This window comes from Spodoptera frugiperda, chromosome 4, assembly GCF_023101765.2.
Source record: "Spodoptera frugiperda isolate SF20-4 chromosome 4, AGI-APGP_CSIRO_Sfru_2.0, whole genome shotgun sequence".
Taxonomy (NCBI): Eukaryota; Metazoa; Arthropoda; class Insecta; order Lepidoptera; family Noctuidae; genus Spodoptera; species Spodoptera frugiperda.
The window spans coordinates 897,828-922,498 of NC_064215.1; the positions used below are offsets into that span (position 1 = coordinate 897,828).

General features: G+C 36.2%; 1 protein-coding gene across 4 annotated transcripts in view; it reads left to right on the forward strand.

Annotated features, from left to right (window-relative positions):
* LOC118272556 (uncharacterized) overlaps positions 1 to 24,671 on the forward strand; it is a 216,507-nt gene that overhangs the window by 71,230 nt on the left and 120,606 nt on the right. The gene's annotated exons all lie outside the window — the stretch shown is intronic.

Consider the following 24,671-nt stretch of genomic DNA (forward strand, 5'->3'; position numbering starts at 1 on the left):
CTGATACTCCCTCGCCTCGCTCAAGGATTTTCGCTATCACGAGAAGCGTGCGCGGACGCGGCGACGTCGCTCAGCCTACTATTAATTTAGTATGTGTCACGATAGTTATTATAAAAACTATGATAAATGGAAAAACTGCTATTAATCTGTCACGGTCCATAATCATTAACTTGACTGAAAGTGAAACATTATTACTAAAATCACTTATCATCCAATTTGAAGTACACCGGTAACATTATATTTTTATAAGAAATTGCCTTTTTAGTCCAAGCAGAAACGTTATTTCCCAATAAATGCGTGGCTACACAATATTCTTGTTGAATGTACAAACTTCGGCTTTCTGACGATCATTCCCTAATGACATTTTAATGTTCTAGCTTGCTATGTAGCTAAAAGGGATTTTGTTACAATCTAGGGCTTGTTCGAAATCTTAGGTAACTTGTTTATTTCTGACATTTACAACCTATACAAGTCTGTTTTGAACGTTTATGTACTTAATTATCTGGTTATTCTCTCTCTCACACACACGCTGTTTCTCTCTCTATCTGACTAAGACATAGTATTTAATGAAACGTGCTTGTAATTGAAATATACATATAAACAACGGCATGCCGTGATAATTTACTGAAGTACTCAAGTACATGAGATGGTTTGTCATTAACATTTGTTTACCTCCTAAATCATTTTAACTTTTACATTTTTTTCATAAAATGTTCAAGGTACTAAACTAATGAAATAGAAGAATTAAGAAACATTAACAAGTTTAATAGTTCACTGAAACGCAGTTAACTCTCTCTGGAACATCACCAAAACATCCTGAAAACTGAAAAATGGTTATCATGAAATTCTTGGCAACAATTTTCAGGTTGGTGACGAAGTGAACTGAAAATTTTGTGAAGTGGACGGTTCCGAGTCCGATCACGTAACCTCGACATTTTAAATATAAATTGTCCTAAATTCAGGCGAGAAATAACGAGGAAACTTTCAGGAGTTATACTGAGAATTGCTATAGAGACTGATCCAAGTTTCAGGAGGCTGAATTCTAGTTGGTAGAGTGTGGTGAAAATTGCGTCTCAATAATAAATAGGTAACATTAGGTACGTTATTTAGTAACGTATTTGATTTACAAAACATATTTTTCTAATAGATGAAACATTGTCACTATAATATATTAGTAAACTTATCAGAGAATATTGCGGTATTAGTTTCTAATTTCGAGAGCCAGAGAGCCACGCTTCGGCCGAATGGGCCGACTCGACCGCAATGATACCACGGCCTCACAGAAAACCGACGTGAAACAACGCTTGCGTTGTATTTCGTTGTGTGAGTGAGGTTACCGGAGGCACAATTACCTACTCTCCCCTCCCTTCCCAATCTTCCCAATCCTCGATTCTCCAACAACCCTTAAATTTCTTACCCCCAAAAGGCTGGCAACGTACTTGTAACGCTTTTGGTGTTTCCGGTGTCCATATGCAGTAGCGGTTGCTTACCATCAGGTGATCTGTCAGCTCGTTTACCGGCTTATAACATAAAATAATAATATTTTCCAAATGCATTTGACTAAAAATAAAAGTTTATTTTTACTTACTGCTAACACTAGTAACACTACATTTCTGTGACTACTAGAAGCACGTTTTAGATTTGCAACATTTTATCGTTGAAAGCCTTTTAGAGCCGGCTGGATTGCCCTATCTATGCAGATGTGCGTGACCTGGATAGCCGTGTAGCCGGATAGCCAAATAGCCGGATAGCTGTATAGCCGAGTAGCTGGGTAATCTACTAGTGGGAATTCAGCCTGTGTGACAGAGGCTATGGATAGAAAAGGCTTTGTTTTTTTTTTGATGATAATCTGATGCTTAAATAAGTTCGTCTTTCTAAGGTCTTGGATGTTATTCTCGCAACCAACAAAGTATTATTGCGAATTTACATTTAAAAGATTTCAAATTTGCCATAGTAATTTTACCTGTTGGTTGATTTTTTTTAGTTAAAATAAATAAAAATTCTTGACCATCGAATTAACTCCAAAAAAATATCAAAAAAATATGCCAAACTTGTCTGTTACTAGTTACTGACAAATGACACGTCGCTAATGTTGATGGTATAAAGATTTTATGTAGTTTATATACAGGGTGTAAACAGAACGCTCCAAACCCCGCAAACAGGTGATGGTAAAAACATCTAGTTTTATTTTAAAACAATTAAGAGTATTAATTAATACAAGAATTTTAATGTTTATTTTATGTAATAATAGTTGTAATCAACTGCTTAAGACCGATGTTGCATGAATAACACGAAAACAATTAAAAATATAAAAAATATATATGTTTTTGGGGAATGACCCGTATTTATTACCTATGTCCCTTGGTTTAGAAAAGCAAATTTCACAAAATTCCTACAAAAATGCAAAAACAACAGAATATTAGCTACACCATACAATTTTTATATTTCATAAAAATCTCAAGTAGCAATACGTATTTGACTGTTAAGAATAAGTGTTGCTTTCCTTGTCTGGTCGTAACTACAGAACTGGCATACTTCCAAACTTTATTGATCACTTATATAACATACCGTCTTATGTAACATTTTATTTGGACCACCGTGTCTGTGGGCTCGCTCAATGGGGCTGAAGAATGGGGCCCATCGTTACTATATCCTGGCTATAAAACTACTGCTCTAGTTCCAATTTTTGTTATGGGACTGTGATGTATAAAATGTTATGTAATTTGTGTCAATTGTTTGTTTAATGGGTGACAGCTTGACATTTACTCTTTTACTCTACTTCAATAAAAGAAGGTTCTCAGTTTGACCTGCATATTTGTAAGCGATTATCTCGCGGTTGGTTGAACCGATTTTTATATGGTTTTCAGAAGTGTTTTCAGGTTTTAGTAATAACCGACATCAAAAAAGGAGCAGGTTTTAGTACATTATTATAAACCGAAATCAAAAAAAGAGGTTCAGGTCGGTTCTTAATGTAGTTTATATGTTTTATCATGTTTGTTAACATGTGGGTAAAAAGTATCTTATGTATTATTCCAGACCATAATCTACTCCTGTTCCAAATTTCATCCCGATTAAGTAACAAACATACACACAAACACATTAACTCACAAACTTTCGCATTTATAATATTAGTAAGATTTGAATAGAATACAATATCACAGAACCAATTACATTACTCAATCAGGTGATCCGTCTGCTCATTTGTCTCCTATCCCAAAAATACGCGAGCTTTAAAACATATATATCATGAAATGTGAACTATATATTTCCAAAGCGCATTGCTCATTGATGTATGTACGATGGTCCTATATATGTATGTACACAGACTATGTAGGGATGTATGTTGGTCGGAGTAATTACACCTGCATTACACATTCCTGCTTTGTCTCTCTGCCACAATAGTCACATAAGACGAGCTCTGCTTAGCTCTCTCTAGGAGCAATGAATACATTAAAAATTAGGCTGCTTTTCCACCAGAAATGTGCTATGCTACGTTGCTGTGGATGCGTTTGGTTTCCACTAATCATATTCATTGGTACACATAGCTTAGTACTGCATTGTATTAATACTCATATTGCACTTCATCAATATTTTATAGATCGATTTATTTAATTTTTATAACTATTTCTTTTCTCTAATTTCAATATATATAACTGTTAGTGTTTACTAGTCATTGCATATCATGTTGTGTGCACATACTTGTGGGAACATAGTCTGTCATGTATTGCTTACTTTGCCTTATATCATGCTGTGTTTCTGTTTGTGTTACCTATTAAGTAAATAAATTTCATTTTATCTTATTCAAGAATTAAACAGAATTACATACGAAAATTACATACAAATTAAATAACACATAGCCCAAAACAGTTTGCACATGAAATAAATAAATAAATTACTTTACCAATTTCACAAAAAGGATACGAGAATAACTATTTACTCAACTTTCAATGGAAATAGTCAGAAAATAACTGCGGCACTTAACGGGATAGTAAAAAAGTTGGTTAGTGACTCTAAGTTTGGCTGGAAAACAGAAGTATCTAGGTGCTTACGTCACAGGTGGAGGTTAACGACCGTGCTGGCCATCGATACGGGGGTAACGACCCGACTAGCGTCACTAGGTGAATAGAACTGTCGCAGCACCAGTCTAGGTTTCACGCTACGGCTAATGTACCTACATTACTTATGTACCATATACCTACGTAGCTAATATTAGCTGTGTGGGATGTATGTACGAATTGTCTTTTTTTAATTTTCAGGCCAAGTTTTAACAGGTGAGAGATTACTCTATACGACACCCATTTGGGTGAAGATTTATATGAGTTGTTGTGTATTGATTGGTTGATTTTCTTTTAATAGTATTTATTTTATTTTGATTTTATCCTTACATTACTCAACCAAATAAAGTGACTAAAATCGTACAAGAAATCGTTAACAAATCTAGATAATATTGAAAACGTTGAGAACATCGAGAGCATGCGCCACCTGACGGGCTTAGCGTGAACTATTGGCGGATATTTGAAATACGGAATGTCAAATATTTACCAAAGCTTGAGACACTCTATTAACCCTTTTGTCACCACCGTAGTAACTAAAATTCCTCAAATATTCTTACTATTATTTTTTCCTCGTAAAATGTGAAATGTATTATTCGAAGTGAAGAAGGGTTTGATGTCGAAACATATATAAATTTAATGGAAGAAAGTTGTTTCTGTTTGCTCAAGCAGATTTTGTGACATAATTCATCATAAGTGGTAGGAAACTTAAATCCCTTTAGCATTTACTTACTACTCAATAATATTTCCTTAATTCAACAAAGTTATTACTTTGCACATAACCCTTAAAAAATAGGTAAATAATACTATTTAAAAGCGGTATCAGAATATAGCCGGTGGTGAGGTAAAATTGGCGTCCATTACGGGCCGGTTGAAGCTATTTTCAGGTTAGGTCGATGCTCTTTGTGGTCGGTTACGAGAAATGCAGTAAGTCGCAGAGTCTCACGCGATACCCCGACGGCGGCCGGATGGTTTATAAATGCAGTTGCAACCTGCATAAATATTTTTTATACATGAAATGTTTTTTAAATTACGATGATACGTTGATTTCGATGGTTTTTCCTATAATAATAAAATAATTTATAAACGAAAATATTGGTTTTGGATTCAAGTTGGCATGGACTGTTCAAATAAAAATACGTTAAATAAATGAGGTAGCAGAAAAGTAGCTCGAAGACGGCGACTTCTCTCGTCCGGTATTAGTTTAGGCCATGGTGCGGGGCTTGAATTCTGTCTCCTCCTTCTGCGAAGCAGTCATGCTAGCTAAAGTGGAGGCGAGCCGCTGCAACGAACCTCATCACGTCCCTGCCATCTGAGAGTCTTCGGGCGTCGGGGATCGCGCGACGATCTCCGGTAACCGTAAGTTCTGGTCTATAGATTGCCTAGCGGGTTTACCGGGACTCAGGCTCGAAAAGCAGGAGTATGAACGGGGTGCTTTTTAGTCAGTCAAGTCCAAGTCATTAGATGATTTTCCTCTCAAAAAACAGTTGAAAAATAGCTATCAGTAAACATCGCAAAATGTGTTGCTAAGGGCAAACCTTGAGAACAGACGAAACGATATCGTGAATTATTTTTGGTTGGGTTTTTTATTGGAAGGAGAAGGTACGTACGTAAGAAAAATACGCAGAAAGAATTCCAAGGCTTAACTATAATATATAACAAGTAAGTAAGAATAGCCAAAACGAAACATAATTCAAGAGTAAATATAACAATATATTTATCCACGCTAGGGTTGTCGTCCGTATCATGAAGTCTTCAGTTTTATCGTTAAATTAAAATCTTGACATTTAGCAAAGTTTCAGAAGACGAGGTCATCGCTTGCTCGATGTTTGTTTTCAAAACGTTTCTTAAATAAACGAATCAATGACTCGTGTTTTCTCTGTTATTTCTATTTCACAGTTTTGTTTTAATTCAATATTATTTTCTTTCTTTTTACATTTTCTAAACACGTAAGAAATAAATTTTGAGTACTTTATAAAGATGTTTTTACTACTTGGAAATTAAATTCGTGATCATTAGCTTAATAAGCCTTTACGTAGAACATGGTGCTACGAAGTTACGTAGCACATTTCGTAGCGTAGTGCTACGGCGTAGCAAACAAGTTCGCCAAACTTTTATTATTTAAATGGAACAAAAGTATTGTATACTTACGTTCATTACTTTATATGCTGAAGATTATTAGTGAAAGTAAACACGTTTGTTAATATACTTATGTTAATTTACAGAGTTATCTTAAGTTGTTAAAATTCAGAGTACTTAATAACATGTTCTTTATGAAAACTAATGTTTTAATTGCAAAAGTTATTATGATTACGAGCCAAGACGTGACTGTTTGGAAGCTTTAAAATATTTGGAATTAAGATATTTTTATAATGGAAAGAAATATATTGTCTGTCTGTCTATCTATTAACTGTGATATATACCTGCTATATAGGTATATACAGCTAATATACCTAGCCACTGTTCGAACCGATGGTGCTGTTAAAATGTAAATAAATGAAACACACGACATGGAGTTTACGACCTGGCACAACCTACTTCACTAACCTATGATACCACCCAATCAAAGCCTCAATACAATTTGTGGTTTACGAGTAACTATGTACAAGCACTCCGGCTTAATATACTTGACCATGTGTCAACAACAACGTATATTAGCCTCTTAGATTTAATCAAGCTCAAGCACCCATACATAGTCCCTATTTACCTCATGAGGTCAAACACCTCTAATATTGCTATGAGGAGGTCTGAGGAGAGGGTCTTTCCTCAACATAAATGTCAACAGATTCCTATCTATCTGAAATTGATTGGACATACGTGACCCTTTTCTATAAGATTATGAAAAAAGATAAAGTATATTTGTCGGTTTCTCGTGAATTTTTCGGTTATATCTAGTAATCTGTCTGGTTTGGTAATGTTGCCATGACCGATGATGCGATGGTCTTGAATTATGTTTGTCATTTGTCAGTAACGTGATTACCTTGAAAAAACGGGGCGACTTTGAGTTTTTTCGAATATTTATTGCACAAAATTATTTATCTTAGATTATTATTAATAGTATTGTCACGCCTTTAATCTCCGAAGGGGTAGGCAGAGGTGCAAATTATGGTACGTAATGCCACTGTACAATGTACACCTACTTTTCACAATATATGTTGTAAGTCCCATGTGGTGAGCCTATTGCCATATACCACATTTTCAGACTACGTGCTACTACTGGGAAAAAACTGTTAAAGAGCCCAGTAATATTTCGCCCGACCCGGGAATCGATCCCGAAACTCCGTGCCCAGCAGTCGCACTTGCAACCTCGCAACAACTCGGCCAACGTGGCAGTAAAAACCTTAATTTTGTTTCAATTTCAACACGAATACTGCTGAAAATGGAAAAACGTTTTAAACATACTTCCTCGAAAAAGCGTTCAAAAATATCGACAGAAAACCACAATACTGGCTTAGAAATACCACTGAAACTCAGTATCGAACTGAATAAGACTGCCAATGGACAAAGGAGGAAAACAAACGGAACAGATGACATTGACATACAAATATATAACGGGAAACATGGAATGGTAGATACATATAAACATATACATTATGACAAATGTATCTTAGCCGAGGACACACGAACATTCGCGAGAGTTTATGTGTGCGGTGTATAAGGTATTAACTTTGATCGTTATTGGAAAAAGTCCTTTGGTTATTTTGACTTCTATTTTTATATAAAATAGCATTTATTAAATTCCACTGTCCCAGCCTACTCGATTAGACCAGAGCTGATCGGTCTTCGGTCGGTTTTCGGCTTGAAACAAGCAAAAAGAAGAGATACAATAACGTGGTTGTGCACTGTGACAAAAAAAATGGCTCTGCCCAATGATATTATAAGTAAAAAGGTAGATAGGTTATACGAGGTCAAAAAGTGGCACACTAAAATGTAGACAATTGGCAACATTTTTACAGTATGGGACCGCTAGATGGAAGATAGAGAGGACCGTGGTTTATAACGTCACACCTTCCCCGTAAAGTGTTAAGGATTATGGTAAAAATTCAGTTCTAACATCTCCTCTTTGTATTTGCTTCATGATAAATAGCGATTACAATTTTTCTTTAATGTCAAAAATCGATATCTTTCAAAAAAAAAATCTTTCACTTACTTCTATATCGTACTGTTCAGAATCTTTCTAAAAAAAAGTAATAGTGGATATGTTTCCATTAAAACAGAATCAATACCACATCTAGTAGAACACAAGTCTCGCCCACACCGAATTTCAGTGAAAAAGCCATGAAAGCAAAGTCATGTAATATGTATGAATTCACCTGAATGTAACAAGTTAATACAGGTAGTCAGGTATATGGTTTCATTTTGTTCAAACTAACTAGAATATTCTATGAAAAGTACTGTCGGTTGAATTATTTCATTTCGTACGTTTGTGTTGCATAACCTGCCTAACGTTTGTCGATATCGAACCGAGTGCGATTAAAAATTCCTTTAGAACAACGTTTTGTTATTAAACTTCTTCTGTTTCGTTTCACAGTTTTAATTATCAACACAACCTTTAGGAATTGATGCTTATTTGAGAGGAATAGTCTTGGCAAAGCCTTTATTTTTTGAGGGGTTAAATAATCTAATGATTTCTTCCGCCTTGGGCGAGGCGACAGGGAGTGTCAGACTGACTAAAAACCACCCCGTTCCTACTCCTGTTCTTCGAGCCGGAGCTCGATGACCCGACTCGATGGAGTAGGAACGATGGATGATGCAGGTGGATGGACCATGCAGCCGATTTATGAATCTAGTAAATTTTAAATATTTACATTTTTTCAGAAATAAAGCTTTTAATCATTTTAATGATATAAAAACGTTTAAAGTGTATTATACGTATATTTATGAATATAAGCAAAAATAGTGCAACGTCATGCCTTGCATCCCCGAAGGCCTAGGAAGATATGCAGATTACAGCACATAATGCCGCTGTACAATGTACACCAAGTTTTCACCATTTGGGTTACAAGTCCCATGTAATAGGGGCAAACCTATTGCCATATACTGAGCACAATTCCAGACTTCGTGCTACTACTGAGATATTTTCGAAAAACCGAAAAAGCCCAGTAATACTTTGCCCGACCCGGGAATTGAACCCGAGATCTCTTGTCCGGGAGTCGCACTTGCCTCATTCAACCAACGAGGCAAACATACCAGCGAGGCAAAAATAGTGCTATCATACTTTAGGCTACTGCCACGAGGAAATCAGTAAAAATACAAGAGTAGTGGGTATACGTGGCGAAACAACCTAACCTAACCGAACCATTTTAATATTAAATGTATTAAAAATCTTGAGAACCTTATAAAAAATTAAAAGACATGTATGGTGACAGTCACTTTAAGTTTTAAAACTCCGCCTCTTCAAGTTTACAGTTCGGCGCAGAATCGATAAAGCGCTTTAAAAATTCAGATCCCGTATTTTTATATCCCGAATCCGTAAAATATTAAAGTGGCCAACACTATTGGGGCACACCAACTTCACGAATGCAATACAATTGTTACCTACTGTATTTTGTTTGTACATCAACATTGATATTTTTACGCCCGAATACTGAAATGCTACTCAATTTTAAGTTGTACTTAAATATCGTGCTATCTCTGTAATTTTATAAAGAATTGATAGGGACAGAACTAGTTTTGAGAGCCTCTTAAAATTGTGTAGCGTTTGAGTATTCGGACATTAAACATGTAATTGTTTATGATTAAGCTTGTTCTTGTTACATTTTGTTTTGTGATTGAAGTTGAGTTGAGTTTAAGTGTGGGAGAGCCATGCTTCGGCACGAATGGGCCGGCTCAACCGGAGTTATACCACGGCCTCACAGAAAACCGACGTGAAACCACTCTTGTGTTGTGGTTTGTTATATGAGTGAGGTTACCGGCGGCCCAATTACCCCCTCCTCATCAATCATCAATTCAAGTTTATTTTACTGTTACTAAGAACCGAACAGAGTATGAAACTGGGAGTAGCTAGTATTACAATAACTTTGGAAATACAATAGTAATTCAGATAGATAATATAGTATCAAGCTAAACGTTTTTCCATCATCAGCCTATAAGCGCCTAGTAACCTAGCCTTATAGGCTGATGATGATGAGCAATTGACCTTTCTCTCACATTAATAACTAATTTGAAATTGTGAGTCCAGGTTTCCTCACAATGTTTTTCTTCACCGTATGGTATTGGTGTATAAATAACTTTCAAAACTTTAATGTGTCTTAATTACTAGCTACTATATTACCGTATAAGGCCGTGCAACAAAACTCTTAAGATGGCGGAGTGTCGAACATGACGTCATCACCCAACAGGTGTAGCAAGCCGAACTCAAGATAACATTTATTTTGCATGCAAATTGCCCTGCGCCCCTCATTCAATATTAACTCCATTCCCAAGCTTATAGTGTTAATAAAACAACGGAGACTGCCCGTGGAATGTTCATCACTTTTGGAAAATATTTTTAAAAGTTTTTTTTTTCGTAGTATTTACATTGCTGGTGATATGATCACTAGTTTAATTAATGACATAATCATTATATTAGGGATTTGTTGTGTCAAACTTAAGCAATTATTTCATTTAAACTATACGAGGTAATTTTAAAACTTCAACAAATATGGATTAAAGAAAATATTAGACCCGTATTTTTATTCTGTCATATAATTAATTGTAACGCCTCTGGTGTTTCGGTTGTCTAAGGGGGCGGCGATTGGTTACCATCAGGTATTCCGTCTGCTCATTTATTACATAAAAAATGGCTATACTAGAATATTATGTTTTCACTAACGCACTAATTGGGATACGAACACATATAAAAGCAAACGACTCTCGTATTCCCAATCCATGTTTGATGACGAACCAATGAACTGTACATACAACAGCACATGAATGTATACCAAATATCTTGCATAGATTTGCGACCTTATTCCTAACGCAATGCGGCTGAAAATCTTTTGAAGTGGGCTTGTTGAATGTAGGTTGATGTGCTTTGTGACAGTATTTGGTAATCAGAGCAAGGCACGTCCTTTAACGAGTGTGTATTAGTGTCATTAGGCACTCAGTCTTTTCAACGAATACGTGAGCAATTTTAATGAGTGTCTATGAAACGTCACGCATTTTGTCCCCCGAAGGGGTAGGCAAAACTGCACTTTACGGCACGTAATGCCGCTATACAATATACACCCACTTTTCACCATTTGTGTTATAAGTCCCATGTAATAGAAGGTGAGCCTATTGCCATATACTAGGCACAATTCCAGACTCCATGCTAGTACTGAAAATTTTCAGATTTTATTTTTTTCGATTTGTAGCCGCGCGCTAGGAGCACGGTGATTGATATTTAATTGAGCCCTTAAATGGTTAAATTCGGTCCAGTATTTCTAGAGATTACTGCGAACAAACTCTTCAGCTTTATATGATAAATAGTAATAGTACGGTAATAAAGTATTTAAGATTTAACGAGAATCAGGCCTTAAATGTGAATTTCGGCTTCTAGCAATGTTTCGTATTATTTATTTAATAGATGTTTCGTCTACTTTTACATTATTTACAACTTAAAAATACCTAAAAAAAGGAATAAAAACTAACTTAAAACTAATATTAAGAAAAAAATTCTCGTTAGGCTTCAACCTAAAAACTGATCTCTGATTTACTTATTTGCATACATACATACATACTTACTGTATACAATGTGATAGGCGTGGGACTTCTAACCCGTTAAGGCTGAGTACTACATCTAATTTTATCGACAAAAAAAATAATATGGGGGGTTGAACCCCTAATTGAAAATATAGGAAAATAGTGATTTTTTCGGTAAGAATAATTCACAATTTTTTTTTTCTCACTAAAACATTATCAAACATATGAAAAAAGTAATGAATTAGTTAGCCAAGGTTATTAGCTACCGTTTGTCGTCTTTTTTTTGTTTCTACGACGCATACAACCTTTGATATCAAAAAAAGTAAAAAAAATATTAAAATGGCCATAATTTTTAGGGAGATGAGGGATTCGACCCCTTCGACCCAGGACTCGTTAAAATTAGATGTAGTATTCAGCCTTAACGGGTTAGAAGTCTCGCCCCTATCACATTGTATACATATAAGTAAATCCAATCACAGCAAGATCTAGCCTAGTTTCCAGGAGACTCATTAGGCGCTGCCCAACTTCGTGCAGTCCTCCAGCGCAGCGCTCAGTTAGCCACAAGTCTTCCGAGTTAGTTCTAAAGTTAGCTTACCAGTATATTAGGGAGTTGTTCGTACTTTTATACCGAATGGAGAAACCTCTTGTGACTTTATTTAAACTACATATTTGTTAAAATGAGCGTACTAGGTAGGCCACATCATAACTTCAGGCGAGATTAGTGGCCAAACGTAGACCCATCAAATGTAAAAATAGGCCAAAAAGTAAATTATTCTATTTAAGCTAATTTGAAATCGGCGTTACTATTTATTAAACCTAAAATAATTATTATGTTGTGAGCTTACTCACATAATTGTTTGACGAAGAACTCGACTAGTTGATTAAGTTTTTATTTCCTAAACCTTAAAGTTCACTTTCAAAAAGCCAGAAGTAAGTGTTCTACTATATTACGTGTCATCATGTACATTATCATCATATATCAGCCACAAGACAGCCACTGCTGACCATAGGCCTCCCCCAATGACTTTCAGATCCGGCCGGTTGAAAGCGACCTGCATTTGACCTACATTTCTTCAAATATTTTCAATAACAATAGTCTTTTTATCATATATCTATGAGCCCCACATTCTATTGCAGCTTCATATACATTATCATCATAATATACTGACCAATGAGAAACGTTGCTTGTTTAATCAAAATATTCATATATCCATCATCCGAAGGTTGGGAGATGAATGATCAGAGGATGGAACGTGATGGATGGCATCCACAGCATCAATATTTAGAGAGATAAGTATTCTGAGCCCTCGTTCATGCATATTTGAATTCATTGTCTTTGAAAAATTTAAGGCTTTGCATTCATATTTTGTTTAGGTTAAATTTTTTTGGTAGGCAGAGGTGCACATTATGGCACATAATGCCAATGTACACCCACATTTCACAATTTATGTTATAAGTCGCATGTAATAGGGGGTGAGCCTATTGCCATATACCGGGCACGTTTCCAGAGTAGTAACACACTACTGAGAAATTTTCGAAAAACCGAAAATAGCCCAGTAATACTTCGCCCGACCCGGGAATCGAACCCGAGACCCCTTATGCGTCAGTCGCACTTGCAACCACTCGGCCAACGAGGCAGTTAATTGAATATATTTCGTAATCAATATATCGATGGTTGAAAGGTTAATTGATCTGAGCGACATTTTTTTGCGACATCAATTTATAATTATATCATCGATTCTTTTGTCCATAAAATGAAGTTTACAACTCAATATCGCGAAAATAATATCTCTTAGATCAAGTAATAGCCTCTCAACCGTCAATATATTACATAGTTACATAATATTTTTAATTATAGATTTGCGTTGTATATTTAATTATTACTTGAATTTAAATGGAAAATGGAATGAAACATTCACAATAATATCCTCGTATTGTGCAACATTTAATTAAAGTGCTGTAGAACTAATCAATTATAACCCACACACTACTATGAAATTGGTACATGTTTTAAAATCGTATCACATAACGTTTTATCTATGATGCATGAAATAAGACGCATATGCACTTGAGCATAGTCCAATTTCTGAAAATATTATCTTACACAAAAACACTATAATATGTATTTGATATTCATCATACATATTATAGAACAATTTGAGAATATTATGTTCAATATTTTTCGTAGCCGACAAACTCGTAGTGTGCACTCAAGCATTTTTTAATTTAAACGATTCGCTTTGAAATTGGAACTAATGTACGTGGAGGACCGTGAAATCCAAGCAATTACCTTCTTTGTAGACGATTTGCCACACAATCACGCATTCGACAACTATTTGTAAAACCCACAAAATGTATGGTTCGCTCGCGTTAATTGTCATTATTACTGTCATAAGTAGTAGTGCTTCTTTAATTCGTTTGGGTGACATGAAATTCAATGTAAACGGTGCACCTGCTATAACTAATAAAAACAATGAAACTGTAACTACACCAGGAAGTGTTAAAGAAGATGAAAACAATACAGATACAGCAGCTTTGAGAGTGAACAAAATCAACAATACAGCAGTTACGGACAGTCCAATCGTTCTAAGTGATGTTCCGAAAATAATTCCCGCTAAAACAATACCTAAAGAGAAATACCAGGAAATGTTAGCAAGAAATTCAAGAAGACAAAATGTGGAAGCTGGACACAGACCACAGATTAAAGTGACTGTAATTAAATCAGAAGCAAATCCTGCGTCAGTAGCAAAGAAAGCAGTTTTACCACCTAAAGATATTTCGGAAAATTTAATAGAATCCAGGAGGACACCAGGGTTTAATGTGTATGTGCCTATAAGTGAAGATATCTTTCCTCGTTACGATGAAGATGCCGCTGGTAAAGGAATAGATAGAAGTGGATTGTCCCTCATAGACTTGAACGGAAATCTCATGCGCATACGGCTGTGATCATGTTTTTTTAAAGACTGTATTTGTTTGGTTAACAATAATATAATTTAAATGCTTAGATGTTTGAAGTGAATAATTTGAAGGAGATCGGCAAATCCTGGCCTGGATGGACAAAAATGAAATCCTGTGGGTTTTGAAGGACCCCTAAGAATCCCAGATCCATGATGCGGCTAAGAAAAATAAATTAACATTCTGTTTCACCTTATTTTAAAAGCAACAAAATGTTGAATGAACATATTTAATGTTAGGACATTGCATGCCTACTAACTGAAATATTTGGATTTCTATCAAAAAACTAATTACACAGGTCAAGGCCAATCTATGGAAGTTTGCCGGTCTCTTTTGGTGTGTATATCAAAATATTGATTTATTTATTCCGTATGTATTAATTACATTGACGTCAGTTTTTGTTTATTCGCGTAATAATTTAAATTATTATGAACGGTTCTAGAGCCCATTCAATGGTTTTAATATTCTAGACATAAACAATATTTGTAGATAATATTACAGATCTGAAAATAAGTCTCAGTGTTTAATCCCGAAGACTAAATTAAGTAGTTGTTATAACCTACCTACAATAATAACCAAATATTATTAAATTCTACAAATAATCTGAAATTACAAAAAAAAAATACAATGTAATTATCATTTTCTTTTTCTCTGTAATTAATTAAAGTTTTACAAATCAATCTGAAAATAATACAATGCTGTTGGTAAATAATTCTATTCATAGTTAACATTTGGGACGAAGAATCGATGGATGTGTCTGGAAAAAACGGTTTCTATAAAAGAAGTTTAATGCTATCTATACGCCTGCCCATAAGTAACCTATTCACACGGGAAAGAATTCCACTCTTTAAAAGTACTAATTTAAAAAATTGAGATCAATCACATGTGTTTATTCTAAATAAATAAACGAAGACACTTTCATCGTACTATAGATATAATCGCCAGTTGTAATACATAGATCGTCACAATACAGTGTGGCTCCAGCGAATCTGTCTGAGCCATCAAGCACAGTTCTCAAATCCGAACTGTACCAACAAAACGTGGGTTTTGGACATATTCCAATATCGGAATGTATATCACTGCCTTTGTTTTGTTAACTCGAGCCAATTTGGAATACTGCTCGAGGGATCTAACTCGGAATCTGCCTGACTTGCTCGTGGTGCGAAATAAATGTTTGACGATTTCACAGCGGCTTGCCAGCGCGGAAAATACTGTAAATACGTTTTTGATTTTGAAGTCGGCTCGTTTTTGGATTTGGTCCAATAGCTTATTCGTGATTTTACTATTGGACCACACTCACTATTTGTTGCACTGAGTTTAATGTTTTGAGGGCTCCTTTTTAAGTGCCCACATAACAAAAGTACTAATAATAGAGTCCAAATTTCATGTTTGTCGCATTCATAGTTTGCGCTTGGCGATGATGAATCGGTCAATGTGTCATAAGTTTAGATTTATTTCAAGGCGTAGAAGCCAACTAAACTTCACATTTCAGGTTTACTAGACAAATATAAACTGATTTAAATGGCACAGTGACAAGACACAACTCGAGCCATTAGGGGGTCTGAGGAATTAGGGCTTTTATCTCTAGAGCCCTGGGAACACAAATTTTAAAAGAAAAAGTGGAAGTGTCGTAAATCTCGAAGTAATTATTTATCTCTCGGGAAATGGTTTGTTTTGTTCACTTGAAACATGATTAATGTTGAAGAGACTTCAAGAGTACCTATCTGGGGCCTTAGTCTGCTATTACAATTGTGTCTGAATGGTCGATCACTGAGCAGTGCGAGAGGGACGGAGCTATGAAGGTTGTATAGCTTCGTCCCTCTCGCACTGCTCAATGATCGACCATTCTGACACAATTGTAATAGCAGACTAAGGCCCCTGGTACATGGATATTGCAGATTCGAGCGTGTGGCATCCGTGGGCTGCAGCCGAAAATAAACTATGGTTGGTAATAGCTTTGCCACTCAACATTATGCTATAAGATGAGATAAAACTCTCTTGGCACTATATGTGAGTAAGACTGCCTCGTTGGTCGAGTGGTCGCAAGTGCGACTGCCGAACAAGGGGTCTCGGGTTCGATTTCAGGGTCGGGCAAAGTATTGCTGGGCTTTTTTCGGTTTTCCGAAAATTTCTCAGTAGTACCACGGAGTCTGAAATTGTGCTCAGTTTATGGCAATAGGCTCGCCCCCTATTACATGGGACTTATAACACAAATGGTGTAAAGTGGGTGTACATTGTATAGCAGCATTACGTGCCGTAATATGTACCTCTGCCTACCCCTTCGGGGATAAAAAGGCGTGATGTTGTTGTTGTTGTTGGCACAATATGTACTGTTTGATTCTTCATTTTTGTCATTTTCTTTTTATAGTTATTTGTTCTCATAAGCTTGTAAGTGCCAATAAACAGAAGTATTATAAATATATACTGAAAAACCCAACAATGAGTACCAATCGTCCATTTTGCCATCCTTTCATACTAGAATGGCACCTTAGTACGAAATGGTGCTAGGATTTGGATCCTCGACAACCTAGTCATCAACGACACTTTATTAAACTTTGTTCAAATATGTGCCAAAAACTACGTATACTATGAACTGAGCAACTTCAAAGCGTTTTGAACTTATTGGTTATGCTAATACGGTGCAGGGTAGCATGGCAGATAAATAAGCCAACTTTGCTATGTGCCGCCAAGTTGGCCGTGATTGGCAATATCGGCTTCCTACCTTAGTATTAGATTAGTTAAAATTTTAAAGTAAAAATTTCCCTTTTATTTAAAATTTGGCCGGCTCGACCGGAGTGATACCACGGCCTCACCGAAAACCGACGTGAAACAACGCTTGCGTTGTGTTTCGTGATGTGAGTGAGGTTACCGGAGGCCCAATTCCCCCCTTCCCAATCTTCCCAATCCTCGATTCCTCAAAAACCCTTAAATTCCTAACCCCCAAAAGGCGGACAACGCACTTGTAACGCTTCTGGTGTTTCAAATGTCCATGGGCGGTGGCGAAAAAAAATTCGTCTGCCGATCATCTCGATTTTGATAGAGCAAATTATTATTCATTCTTTTATTTCATACTTGACTGTTACAAAAGTAGAATTGTCGTCTATCTAAGACTTCTAACCTTTCGTCACGCCTTTTATCCCCGAAGGGGTAGACAGATGTACACATTATAATGAGGTTACCGAAAGTCCAATTCCTTCCTCAATCTTGCCAATCCCCGATTCCCCAAAAAACCCTTAAATTCCAAGCGCCAAAAAGACCGGCAACGCACTTGTAACAGTGACTGGGAACAGTGAGTTCATTTCGAGACAGGCGTGACGACGTATAATATACTTTTGTTACAAGAAATAATGTTTATTTTCCACATTTATTAAAACATACCTACAACCGTAGCAAAGTACTCATAGAACATAAAATAAAATATTACAACAAAAACGATATTAAATCGAATCGATAAAATATGTAAAAATGTCAAAGATAAATGTAACAAGCAATTGTTTTTCGATAGTATATCAAATGAATTATAACTAGCTGTTCCCCGAGACTTCGTCCGATGACTTCTGACAGAATTTTGAATTAGTCTTTTCCCAGACATTTTCATAGATGACACAACTTTTTGCGGTAGAAAAACTGAGGTGCGAGACTTGGGCTTTTTTACAGGATGTTTTAGACGGTATCGATTTTTCTACATTGATATACAATATAAAATAACCAAAGTACAACTGAACTACAGTAAAACGAAGCAACCACATCAATTACAGAGATAAAAGCTACAAAGCAAAACAAACTACAGCCATGTGTATTGTCCCATTTGGCAACAGTCACTGCTGTTTCTGGCAGGCCTCCAAAATGCCCAGCGTAATGATGGCGGGACCCAGACGTTAAGTAACTTATCACAATCATAGTTCTGCTAATTAGACATACTTAATTACTTCTGATGATGTAATGTTTAATGTTCTGTGCTAATTTTTATGCAAATCGATGGTTTTGTGTAGTATACGAGGTTTTATAGTAAAGGAGGATGCCAGTTTCAGTTTCTATGAAATCCTGGTTCCACTTCCAATAGCTATGTGAGTCACATCATTAGATAGGCAATTTTGAGCTAAATAAAAGTTACTATGGCGCCAAGTTCCAAATCTTAGTCCGTTCAGAGTTATACTTTATTAAACATGGTAGTTAAGTAAGGAAGGTAGTTTTGGTAGTTTTATCAGTAGCCAAGTACCTAATGCTATTGTCATAATTGCATTTGTTCTCTATATACAAATTACAAATAAATTAATATTATAACTACTTATAAATCGACACCAGCAATTTATACTGCGCTAACTCAAAAAGCGTACTTTACAGTAGAGGCGTTTAAAGGAAAAAACGTGATAACTTTTACATTAATTAAGATACTTTTTTGGAATTTGGTATGCTTAATATTTAATTTATTCATTGTAATATCTGATATTTATATTTCCTTAATTATTTATATTTTTTGATTTAGCGCAAGTTAGCCGTATATAAACGTAATTCATCAAAAAAAATGTTACATCTTATACACGTCTAACTAACGTTAGCGTAGTGTAGTACGGGACGTCGTAGTGGATGATCAATCATCGTTTTATAAGATTTGTAACTTTCTTATTTTTGCATATTTCTTCTCAATTTTTTATGACGTATGTAAACACACATTTTAAGCAACTTGGCATAAAAAAAGATTTTTCCAAATTTCGAGTTAGCGTAGTATAAATTGCTGGTGTCGAAATACAAATTAATAAATAAGTGCTTAAAAATATGTAAGTTTTGGGAAGTTGTGGCGGGCTTGTCCATTTTGCCCGAATACTTTTAAAACGTTAATAATACAGCAAGTATGACCGCTTACACACCTCAAGTTATTGGAAGCGACCCTGGACACACACACATATTTATTTATGGAAAACAGGCTGCCCCGCGGTAAGTGATCTCATGGGAGTAGGCCCAAATTATTTAGTTCACTGATGGACGAATTGAATTAATAGGGCACGATCTTACACTTGTTTAGGAAGGGACCGTGGTAGCCATGATTTTTCTCTTTATTCCAATATTCGTTACAATCGTATCTTGTTTTTTTAAGGGGGGATCATAGAGTTCCCTTTATCAGGCAGAATGTTTGCTATGAAATTTGTTTGGCATAACACACTTGGCATCATCTTCTTTAAACGAATATTTATATGGCATAAAAATCTTTTATTTAATATACTTTTCATTTATTTATTTATTGTTATTATTATTTATTTATTTATTTTATTTATTTATATTTATTTATTTAATATAATTATTGTTTTGCCGAATGTTTATATAAGTATCTCCGAATTTACAAAAGCCTACTTTTAAGATGGTAGAATTTTATTGGGCATAATTACTTTTGGTAAAGCTTAATTTTGCATAATCTCGTTTCACATAACGTTTATTTCTAGAGACGATTATTATCGTCGTAAGAATTACAAAAGTTAGTGAAGTGACATGCTAATGTTCGTTAACGGAGTTGTAATATGAGCAGTCCGCCCATCACATATTGTGCGAGTGTGATCTCTAGCAATATGAAGGTAACATTATGTTAGATAATTTAATTGTTTCATCATCTAATCTTCATCAATAGCCCATAAGTGGTCACTGCTGCAAAGGCCTCTTCTCACACCGAATGTTTGAGCATTAATCACCACACTTGTTAAATGAGGGTTGATCATTTCAAACTCAAAATTAGAAATTATAAGCCCTAGTTTCCTCACGATGTTTTCCTTCACCGTTTATCAGTGGTGTCTAAATAATCTTAGAACCTGCCGTTGGTAGGTAACCTGCACTTTTGCATGAGAAGCGGACGTCCTAAGCTTCTGGGCCACGGGCATTTTTAATTAATTTAGTATATCCTACGATAGTTATAATACAAATATTATTAGATTTTTTATTTTCAACATTTATTTAAAATATTATCTTTTTCTTACCTTCCATTGAACATTGAAATTTCTTCTTACGATAGAACTAATAATACTGATACTTCCAACGTTGCTAAAGTGAAGAAAAACTAACATGAAAACATTTTACTACATAAACAGAAGCTGAAGTTGGCAAACAGAGGTTTTAGCCCCTGAAACACGGCGGCGGTCGTGTAAAGGGCATCTGACTGGTTGAAATGCCAAGGCGAGTCGTGGGCGGCCTCACTCGCGCTCCGTCGAAATTCTATAGGCGCTGTTATTAGCGCAGGCCAAGTGACACTTCAATTGTTCAGACGAAACCTTGAGGACCCCAGTTTTTCTGCCCTATGGATGGACACGGGCTTGAAGAAATTTCATCTGGATCTTTTTTGTATCCAGCACAAATATCTTTGTCGGTCTGTTTGCTTCTCTTCTGATGACCCGTCCGCTTGTGGACGGCATCTTTCGGCGGACTCATATGGTTCATTGCCGACTGCGGACGTGTCTAGGCGCCAAAACACACGACATACTTGACATTTGCAGATACCAGGCGTTGTAACACTGACGACACTCATAAAAGAAGAGAACCAAAGAACCAGATGCCCAATTCCCCCTTCCCAATCTTCCCCATCCCCGATTCCCGAACATAAATTCCTAACTCCCAAAAAGCCGGCAACGCACTTGTAACGCCTTTGGTGTTTCAAGTGTCCATGGGCGGCGGCGATTGCTTACCATCAGGTAATATGTCTGCTCGATTGCCGGCTTGTTCCATAAAAAAAAAAAAAGAACCTTTAACCGGGCTGCCAAGTCATTCAAAAAGGTATTACCGATGGCCAAATAGGGAACAAACTAGCTTTTTACTCAGCGGGTAGTAAAGCGTTTTGGTCCCTGCCCAAGGCGGTTGAATCGAACTTCTGCCGCTCCTCACTTCCACCGCTCTTGAGATGTGAAGGGACGCTGGCTCACACCAGGATAAAGAAAGCAAGCCTGCTTGCTTCTCTGTTTGCGGATGCGAGACGCATATGTCGAAAATTCGCATCCGACAGAAGGGGGGGGGGGGTATATAACACGAATTGCGATCTCGATGTGGACAAGAAGAGTAGACCCGACAAAATCCCAGCTCTGGTTTTGAAAACTTGTGCGCCTGAGTTGTCTCCAATCCTGATACGTCTCTTTCGCTTTTCCTTGGAAACTGGTCAAATGGTTGCATGGAAGCCGGCCAACGTGCAGCCTGTGCCCAAAAAAAGGTAGTCGTGCCGACGCTAAAAATGATCAACCTGTTTCAGTCACGTCCTTACTTAGCAAGAGTATGGAACGTGTATTTGACAATAGACTCCTGTCATATCTTAGAGGTAACAATCATCTCAACGATCGGCTATACGAGTTTTGTCTCAACCGATCTGCGAGTACTGGAGACTTTCTTACGTATGCCACTGTTTTTAGAATATACCTTAATCGAATCAAAATCAAATCAAAGCTTACTCACGTAAATGATAGACCTTGCCTAGTTTCAAGTTATTGTCATACCTTAAACATACAGTTAAATCCGGAGCTGCGGACTACCTAGCGGGTTTACCGGGGCTCCGGCTCGAAAAGCAGGAGGAGGAACGGGGTGGTTTTTAGTCAGTAAGAGTCTGACACTCCTTTTCGCCTCGCCCAAGGCGGGAGATTTCAAGTCATTGGATGATTTTCCCCCCACAAAAAAAAACATACAGTTAAAAGTGGTAAAGACCATTTTCACGATGATTGCGCACACAGGAGGTAAAATAAAATTAAAAACATAAAAATGAATATGGAGCATACTCGTATTACTTATAAAACTAAAAGGCCACTTGTACAGGTGTCTGTGGAATTGGGTTCAATTGAAACGTTTGCAGATAAATTCAGTGCCTGTGGCTGTGGTCTTTATACACTTTGTTCCAATAGCTATTTGTGCACATCATTGGATAGGTATGTAACTTTGAGCTGAATTAAAGTTACTATGGCGCCAAGTTCCCAATCTTAGTCCGTTCAGAGTTATTCTTTATTAAACAAAGGTAGGTTTATCAGTAGCCAAGTAAGGAAATAATTACATTTGTGCTTTAGACACGTAGTGTGGATACTAGGAAACTTTTTGTCATAAGGTAACAAAGTAAGGCATTTTCTAAATGTCAGTACCAAAACTTTGTCATTAAAAAAAATGCAGGATGCGTAAAAATATGGACTGTGGCATTATCAGCCTTCCAATATGGCTTGAACGGTTCAATAAATATTGTTTTCAAATCATAACTCAGTATCACTGTATCATATCAACGGTGGGCCCTTTTAATTTCCTCCGCCTATTTTAAACTGAAAGGAAAGTCATGTGTCATGGCATGTACCACTTGTACAATACACACTCAGCCAAATTATTTGGTATGCAGGGAAGAAAATAAAAATTGATTTTATTCGTATCTTATAATATTAATGTAGAAACAAGAAAGGACTTTAGAAGTAGAGACAAGTAGATTTCTCACTTTCGTTTCGTTTTCGTTTTTCGTTTTTTTTTAAAAAACGTTGCCCCACATTAGGATTTTCTCCTGTGTCGTTGCGTTTACAAACATACAATTTCACATGCACATGACACCCAGACCCGAAACAACAATCTGTGATCACACAAAGAGTTGTTCCGTGCGGGAATCGAACCCGCGACACGTTGCACGGCAGCCAGTTGCCCAGCCACCGCGCCAACCGTGCAGTCACTTGATCATTCGAAGCGTCGAATCATCTAAATATCTCAGAACCCGACAGCATAATTAATTTCTCTTCAACTATAAATTAAAACTTGTCCGAGAGACTGACGTCTTCAAATAGAAATACAATAACATCTTAGAAACATTAGCCCGCGCCCCGCTAAGATTTAGCTTCAAAAGTTCCCAGGACATGTTTATTTATTTATTTAATAGGTACATCTACAATATGCATATAATACATTTTTCAATTATTTGACTGATACAATTCTTATATGTATATCTTTTACAGATGTACACAACATTCTTTGCATGTAAATTTAAACATAAAAAGTAGGATAGAATTAAAAAACAAAAAAGGTGTTTATTAGTTAGGAAACTTACAATGGAGACATAAATGGACGGAATTAAATAGATTCAAATAATAAAAAAAATATAATAACATATTCCAATACGAATAAAATAAAAAATGTCACAACTTTTCTGCAATAAAGCAGAATACCGGGTTACATAGACTTATTGACTTATGTTAGTCTTTGTGCCGGAAACAACCCCTTTAGCCCATTTACTTATGGCAGTAAAATAAACCAATGTTGGTGATGACAGGTTTCGAGCGTGTGGCCCACTGTTTCCCAATGTGGTTGTGCTACCCAGCCGAGAACCTTAGAGTCTAGCAGCCTGCAGATGAGGAACAAAATAATGACTATATGACGTGAGAACATTCACTATTATAATGCCGTATTTAAAAAGTGCCCAAATTTGCTTAAAGAGAATAATGCACTTTTTACCTACTGGGACTATTTCGCTTATTTTTCCTATATAGCCAGCTTACATGATAACAAATATGTGGTTTAAATTAAGTCAAAAGAGGATTATTTTCCCCACTTAAAAAAATGTACCTTGACTACAAAAGAAATGTTGTCTAGGAATGTTAAGGACATGCGCCGCAGCTGTTATAATGCCGTTTTTAAAAAGTGTACGTAGAAAAAAATCTTTATTTTTCAGTTTTATTCTACAGAACGCGAGCTCAACAGCAGTAGCTCAATAGAGGGATCGATTATGGGCCTCGCTATATTTGGGTCCAAAAGATATTTATAAGATGTCATTGTCAGAGTTACTCAAAATGGAGAAATAAAACTTCCACGCGAAGACCGACATCCGCGCGGACGGAGTCGCGGGCGGAAGCTAGGTATAAAAATAAGCAATAAATTGCAACGTTGCCTTCCTTCAACTACGCGTGCACAGAGTGTTTCTTTTACGTATTGATTTAAAATATTTGGTGAATATTTTAATATTAAAAAAAATATATATATTTTTGAATGGAAATATTTTTTGCGGGTTAACAGGAACGCCCTCTG